The following is a 9019-nucleotide window of genomic DNA, read 5'->3' on the forward strand; positions in this document are numbered from 1 at the left end:
TGATTTTTTTATTTTATTTCGTGGTGGTTTTGCCTTAAGATTCTATGAATTTTGGTGTGTGTGTGTGTGTTCGTCTTTCTTTTTATTGTTCGAAAAAACAAACAATTGTTAAGTTAAGATCAATTAGTGACAATACTGATGTGATCCCAATAAGCCTAACCCCAAAATCCATCAACAAACCCAAGCTCACCTTGAGGCTCAATCACTAGAAGCATGATGAAGAAGATCCACATGGGCCTCTCACAAGATGATCAAGTCAATCATGGACTTTTCACTTTATTCACATGGGCCAAAGAAATATACAAATATGAGTTGATGCATGGAAGGCCGTAGATTAGATTTAAATTGGGTCATTGTTTAGGCTTTGCTTTCAATAAAATAAGTTAGAACATTTTAGAACAATTAGGCCGAGCCCAATTTGCTCTTTTGGCCGAGAATCCTTAGCTCTCTCTACACTTGGATGCAAGCAAAGCATGAGACACGCAAGGAGAATGTGATGGTAGCATGGAATGTGTGACTTGGGCAAAAAGAGTGTGACATGCCACTTGGCATCATCAAGACTCATCTCCTATATCACATGGTCTCCAATCAAGCTTCTCCTCTAAGTTACATTTGCATTACATCTTTATTGCATTTGCTTCTCATTTGGTCGGGCATGTGCCTATAAATAGAGCCATTCAACTATTATAATGGTTACTCTTGAATTGCTAATAGATGCTAGTGTTGAGATCACTCCACACTTCTATTAATTTGAGAGCATAGTGGCTATCCTTCTCTGTCATCTCCTCTAGCCACCTTCCACACCATAACACCAATTTTACTCTTCATCTTCACCAAAAACCTCCATTGCCGAGATCATTCTATGGATTTATCATCAATCCCGCTGCACTTCATCTTCTTCTTACTGTCTTCCATGGATTTCCTTCCACCCCCTCCACCAAGGACGTCCATCAAATACAAAGATGAATAAACTATGCAATTTAAACATAGTGGTGTGAGTTATTTCCTTGCAAATTTATGGTCCTTTTCCATCCTTCTTTTCCTTGTCTTCATCATTTTCTTATTTTTCTATTCTCTATGTTATTCTTTAGTTTTCTTAAGTAGTTTCTCATCCTTTTTACTAACATATTCTACTAGTTAGAAATTGGCCAAATATAAGTTATTTTCAACCAATTAAAACTTGATTTAGGATAATTTTATCTTTTACTCTAAAGTCTCATTATCCTTACTCATTTTTACTCTATTTCTGAGTGTTTCAAGGTTACACAATTTTTTTAGTTGAAAAAGTATTTATTTTAATTGTTCAATATTTAAATGATTTTGTTTTCGATTTGGTAGTTTTTCCTTAAGTTTCTATCAAATTTGGTGTGTGTGTGTGTGTGTTCATCTTTCTTTTTATTGTTTGAAAAACAAGCAATTATTAGTTAGGGAAATTAATGAGTTATAAAAGAATTTATGTGAGAACCTAGAAAATGGTACTTTAGGATTGATAGTGTTTAAAATAATGAATACTCAATTATTTTCATATTAAAAAAGTAAAAGTCTAATTAAAATTTTTATAAATGAGTTTCATTATCTATAAATACATCATCGCTCTACAAACCTTTTCTTTGAGCCTTCTCCCTTCTCTTTAGATTTCTCATTCTTGAGTTCATATTTTCGAAGATTAGAGACCATTAGGGTGATCCATGTGTCGAGCTTTCTACTCCTGTCCGATCAATTTCTTAAATTTAGTAAGTTGATTTTCTACCTTTTTCCTTGATTTGATGGTAATCTTTGCGCATGTGAGTGTTCTTGGCTCACATGTGGCTTCTGTATCTTCCATGTGAGTTTCTGCTGATCAGTGGTTCTAATGATGTCCCCTGATCATGTTTGTGATGTCTTTAGGTTGAGTAGTGTGTTCTGATAGCTAAAAGGGAGATTTAATATTCCTTGAGTGGTTTAAGTCATCTTATAGGTAAGGGAAGCTAATTTAAGTTTTTTGAAGTTATAGAAATATTGAATTGATATATTGTATGATGATGTTGTGAATTGTTGGTGTGTTGATTTATGGAATGATACATGATTATATGAAATTAATGTTTTAAAATAAAGGTTGTTACATGTAAAAAGAATTTGGGTTTGTTTTGTAGTTGAGAGTTTTTGGTACTTATGTTTGAGGTTTATTCAAGTTTGGCATGTGTTTGGTGTCTATGAAGGTTCTTGAATTGCTTAGACTTGACTAGGAAGGCATAATTATGCAAAATCATGTTCTGTAGAATAATGCAGACTCACTAGATGAGGGATGACTCGCTCAACGAATCAAAACTTAGAGGCTCAATGAATTGGGAGTCGCTGAGCGAGAATTCACTCGTTGGCCGAATCTAAAGTCAGGGACTCACTGACTTAGGAGTCGTTGGTTGAGTACCCATTCACTCTGCGAATCTAACATGTATAAATTTGTATTTCAGCTTATCTTATTTTTAGATAACTGTAATATCACTTTTACATGCTAGCATATTTAAGCTCGGTGATTATTGGATATGAAATGTTTTGATTAATGGTTTTAGATTATTAAATGGGATGTTAGAATTTAAATCTTGAGCATCGAAATTTTGTTGAATGTGTTTTTGTTGAACTTGTTGGAGGTAATAATTTGAAGTTTTTGGATGTGAAACTTGTTGTAGTAAAGAGCTTGTAAAACTAATACGAAAAAATGAATAAGGACTAATCACCAATCATTGTCATTGTCATAAGAATCCTTTAATGTGTTTTTCAGTTTCAAACCCTAATAATTAACATTATCATGTTTTATTTTTTTGTTTATTTTTATCTTTTATTTGTTTTTATCTTTTTAGATATTTCAAGTTTTATTTAATAAAATTTGAAAAGATAAGTATTCAATTTACATATTTAATATTTTGCAGATAGGTGAAAATATCAAAGAAATTATGAAGAATATCAATAGAATCAGATTATCAAAGTAATCAACAAGAGGAGATATTAATCAATTTGGTTACACCAATACAAAATCAAGTACAAAGTTACAGGTCCAATCCAATTCGAAAAATATATAAATAAGGGACTTGACAAAGGTAAAAGAACAACAACCCTTCTAGGAAATAAACACCTCTTGTGGGAAAAACCCCTTTCGGGGGGAGAGAAAAATAATTCTTTTGGGGAGAAGAATAATTAACCTAAAAGGAGAGAAGGTAGGGGTGCAATCTAAAGGCTGGGGTATTCATCTTTATTCTTATTCTAGTATTCAGAATGTTTAGGAGTAGCTAATTCCCTTATTCATGAGGGTTGAGTGTAATGTCACAAAGAGATACTTCAACTCCCTTATTCATCAACAGAACCTTAAATTCCAGCAGAAAAGTTGGTTTTTATTAATGTCACAAAGAGATACTTCAACCTCTCCTAGTTTTCATAGAGATCAACAACCTCTGGAGTGTTGGTCTTAGTAATAAAGATATGATCCTAGTTTTCTAATAGCATAATCAATGTCCATCCAACTCAAATGAAGAAGAACTTTCTCCTTCCAAAACTTATAATTATCCCCTTTTTAGTAGGGGAATACCACAATGGATATCAGGAATATTCACAGATCGGAAAACTGTAAATTTTGAAATACATGCTCATTATCATAATTTGAGAGTATAATGTACATTATGTTTTACCAATGCTAACATGTATTAATGAATGAATCTAGTGACATAAAACTTGTTTGTGGGCTAAAGTCTTACTTAATTAGACTCACATAACTAAATGATAAAACCATTATGTTTTATCAATGCAAACACATCTTAATGAATGAATCTAGTGACATAAAACTTGTCTATGGACTAAAGTCTTACTCAATTAGACTCATATAATCAAATGATAAAATTATTATGTTTTACAGATGCAAACATGTCTTAATAAGTGAATTTAGGGACATAAAACTTGTCTATGGGTTAAAGTCTTACTCAATTAGATTCATATAACCAAATGATAAAAATATTGTTTTACATATATAAACATGTCTTAATAAGTGAATTTAGTGACATAAAACTTGTTTGTGGGCTAAAGTCTTATTCAATTAGATTTACATAACCAAATTATAAAACTATTAGACTATGTTCCTTTTCTTAATTCATGTGGACAATTTGATAAATATAATCCAATATTTCATCCTAATTAATCATATAAATGTAGAAAAATTCATGGGTAAAAATTCATCACAATACATATAATTAATTATAATTAATGTTTATTATGTTATTATAAATATAAATTAATCAGAGATGTTGTGACTACTCTCTAGTTTATTAAAATTATATCCACCTCCCAAGCATTCCAAACATTTAAAATTAATATTTACATCAACATTATTAATACTAAAATCAAAATAAATAATAATATTCATATGTACAAATTAAATATGTAACATATAATTTATATTAACCCCTATGGTGCTATCTAATAATGGGTTCAAAGCTTGAATTTTTTTAGAAAATAATTGTGTCCAACCATAATATTGGTTTTGTACAAAAATCATATATTACGTACAAAATCATATAGGGATATTTTCTTTAGTTTTATATGAAGGGTTTTTTTTTTTATCAAATATATTTAAAGAGAACAATCATATGTCAATCCTTACTTAACCCATGCCATAATTCAAAAAAATGCATTACTTGACCATCACACTAACAAAATATTTCATGTTAAAATATGGATATAAAACAAAGTTATATACTCCTCATTATAATTCCAAAGCCTTTTTGGGTTTTATAAATATAAATGTTTAATTCATCTCCAATCACAGAATAATCAACACATCCACTGTAAAAGGAAATGGGGGTGTCAATTTCCATAAGCAAGTGGTAGTGTTCCACACTACATGAATACACAAAACAATTTTCAGACTCCTTTGAACGATTCCGACAAAGTCTCGAAGGGTCGTAGTATTGATGCTCTGAGACCCTTTATACCCATAACTGCAACGCCAAACAATGGGTTAGTGTCACCTCATAAACGGCGACACCTCCAACACCGACAATATTAGGTTTGACATTAAACACAAAGAAAAACACAAATAAAGAATCCAAAAGGATAACTGCAACAGATTCAAAACAAGGTAAATGTATTTAACCTTGTTTTAATACCAAATGGTAAAACTAATACAGAAAAAGGAATAAGTACTAACACCCAACCATTGTCATTGCAACGAGAATCCTTTAATATGCTTTTTAGTTTGAAACCCTCACTCTCACAAACTCTAATGGTAAGTATACTTTAAAAGAAAAAAAATTTGATGACCCAAACAACAAAGCATGTGTGAAATTTATAGAGCTTTGTCCATCATAGATTAATTGCTATAATAAATTGTTGCAAATTTTGTAGGATTACGATATCAAAATTCATCCAATAGTTCTAAAAATTGATTGACTAAATGTACCATCTTTATGGAAACAATTGATTTAACGTGAATATTTTATATTATCCTGCATATTTGAGATACTGCCAACAAATGTTGCATAACATAAGAGTGTAAAAAAACATTTAAAACTTTTTAGAGTAGATTAAATCATTAGATATAGTTTAAGAAAACTTATTTGTGAATATGTCATTTTGTTTGATTTAACATATGACACTTGAGTGTTGAGTTGTCACTCAAGTGATGTCCTTTAACTTAGGTGCATGATACTATTGCTCAAGGTTGTCACTCAAGCAATAGTTCACCTCGCTCAAGTTGTGGCTTGGAGTTTGAGCGAAAAAGGTGTCACATATATTCTCTATCCTTTAAAATTCCTACAGTTAAAGTGAAACCAAATCACTTAAGCGATGAAAAGTTGATGTAATGGTGAGGTTTGGAAATTATTTTAATATGAACAAAGAGTCATATTGCCTAAATACTATTTATGTCGCTTAAGTGATATGAGTTGTTGCTCAATTGACTTGTTATAGTTTAAGTGAGGATGAGATCAAAGTAATTCTCTCTACTCCAAAGACACATCACTCAAGCATTTGTGTAATGCTCAAATGGTATATCATATTGCTAAAACGACAAAAATGTAGCTTGAATAAGATGAAGCTAGTTAACTTTGTTTTAATAATGAGTACCACTCAAACAATAATTACTTCTTTAAGTAATATAATGACCTTTAATTGATATTTATGTTAAAAATAACCTGTGTAATATGAGTGTGTTTTATCGTCATTGAAGCAACTTTTTTTAGACTAACAAAAAATTTAAATAAATCAAAGAGATTTTATTTTATACGAATTAATTTGTTTGAAATCATACTTTATATATGTATATATATTACACTCATTATAATTTCTTCATAAGTGACCTTTCTTATGATTTTTATATAATTTTTTATTGTGATTATACATGTTATTTGTAACATCCCTACTGAAAATTACTTAATTAAAATAAATAAATAATACTTTAAAGAGAAATCTCATAATTTTATTATTCCCAAACGCGGGAAGATTTAAAACATTATTCAATGCGCCATAATTTAAATGAAACTAGAGTAATAATGTTATTACAAGTTCCAAAATAGCGATTGCATAAAAAAATAAAACATAAATAAAATCTCTAGTCAAAGGTTCCCTGTTATCCCTCTCTCTGTAGCTATGCGTCAACAGTATCATCTGGAATATCATCTATTCCCGTGTGACAAATCACATGATCATCGCTAAACACAAACAGAAAGGGTGAGCTCATAAATTAATTAACACATCATTTAATAATATCAAAACACACCTAGCTATATTATTCTAGTTACTTCTTGGCCAAGACCTTAGTACCCCAAGGCTTTTCAACCTTTACTTCACACAAAAAGGTTACCCATGGACTTAGGATTTATGATGCTCACACGAACATGCCTGCTCGTGGTCTTGCCTCTACGAACCTCCTCGCTCGTAGTCTTGCTCTACAAACCTTTCCGCTCGTAGTCCTGCTCTACAAACCTCTCCGCTCGTAGTCCTAATCTATGGACCTACCCGTCCATAGTCCAACACACGTGATCCACCAGCTACGAACCTCCTCACTCGCAGCATCTCTCAAGTGTTAGCACGAAACATACGAACCTACCCGCTCGTATCCCCACACGAGAGTAACAGGATATGAACCTCCCTGCTCATATCATCATGTGTTCACCACCATCCATGAACCTACCTGCCCATGGCACAACATCTCCTGATCCAAGTCTCGCATTAATGCGTACAAGTAACACACGCAAGCCACTGCCTGCAGCACTATCACCTGGCGCAGCCTAAGCGTCGCCAGGCGAAATTCATGTGCAGACTGCCTAGTGGAACACCATTGCCGCCAAGTGCCAAACCTTTCCCAAACCCATTGTTTCAGGGTCTATCACCTGGCGGAGCACACATTGTCGCTAGGCGCCACACGTTGCAGGAACATCCCTACTGCTCTTATCACCTAACAATCACACCCGTGCCGCTAGGCGCTATACCAGTAGCAAAACTCAACTGGTTTTAGCACCTAAAATAGATTGAACTTATAATCTAATGTACTTCCCAAAAACCCATATATACACTTGTCAATCCAGGTTAAATTCTTGGTAATCCGCCATCCTTATATGATTCAAGTGCCTATAATTCATAACCGTCAATCCCTTTATTCAAGACCTATAATTTTTACCGAGTACTCTATCATTGCATACCAACTCAATCAAGCTTATGGAAAGGCTACCAATCCAATACCTTACAATTAGACAGCCTACTTCCACTACACTACAATGATTCCCACACTTTTCACTTAATTACCTCCCAATTAAGTTACACAATTCATAGTGAATTCCTTAACCTACCACATTACAATCTTCCAACGTCTTCAAATATATATCCCACTAAAATCTTATCCTCCCAGTTCCTACAATCCCAATTACCATTAGCCTTTGTTCTGTTTTAAATTCCATATCCATATTACCTCTCACATATCCTAATATGACCATCAATTTCATACACTTTTCGTTTCTACATCTTGGTTTATTAAGACTTAAGCATAATATTCCCGTTCTTCCAAATTTCGCATCACAGACTAATACCCAAATCATGATTCCATGTACTACCAATATTGTCAAGTTGGAAAATTCTAGCTATCGCATGGCGGCAGAACACGTGCCACCAAGCGGCGTATCAAATTCTTGGAAAATTCCCAGTTTATTCGTTGTACGAATATCCCTTGCTTCCCTGCCATCTCGTCTTGTCATACAATAGGTTGAATTTATATGCAATCCCAGAAATATAAAGGCATAAGTGATGCCACGATTAAATAATAATTGGATGTTGGAATCTATTTCCTAATTGTCCTCTTTCAGCCCCTCTCTCAATTCCATGATCACCCAATTGCCATTACCAAACAAGTTATTATATAGTCAAGGTTTCACTCAATTGATAACATTTCGTCATTACATAAAATTTCCAACAGTAAATTCCAGAAGTCACAAGGACTCCTGCATAAAAAAACACAAACAACCAAGAATAGCTTTTCATCGCTTGGCGGAAATTCATGGTCTACCAGATGGTTCATACCAGAACCCAGTAACTGGGCCACTACTGATGCGTCGCCTGGCGGCATCCTCATGTCCGCCAAGCGGTTTCTGGGTAGAAACCCAGAAACTTACGTAAACAGCTTAAAAGAAAAAGGGAAATCCATGCAATCATATCATGGCAAGGCATAATCATTCATACGCGATTAAAACACAAGAAGTAACTTCCCTTACCTGGATAATTCTTACTCACTTGAAAGAATTGAGACTTCTCTTGTGCCACCACTAGTCTAGCATTGGCCTTCTCCGAATGCACTTGATGCTTTGATCAATTCAACTAAAAATCACCTTCAAACTCCCTGCCAATTTCGTTTGTCCTCTACCCTTTCACGTTTTCTCTCTTTCTTCTCCAAAAACTACACTAATTAGACCATTAACTAAGCCTTAAAGCTTGTTAATGCTAGGGAAAACGAAAATGGCTTTGAATTAGGTGTTAATGGCCATTCAAAGACCATTATTGGCTGCCTTCC

Source organism: Vigna unguiculata, chromosome 5 (genome assembly GCF_037176805.1).
Source record: "Vigna unguiculata cultivar grain cowpea cultivar isolate G323 ecotype 2 chromosome 5, ASM3717680v1, whole genome shotgun sequence".
NCBI classification, from domain to species: domain Eukaryota; kingdom Viridiplantae; phylum Streptophyta; class Magnoliopsida; order Fabales; family Fabaceae; genus Vigna; species Vigna unguiculata.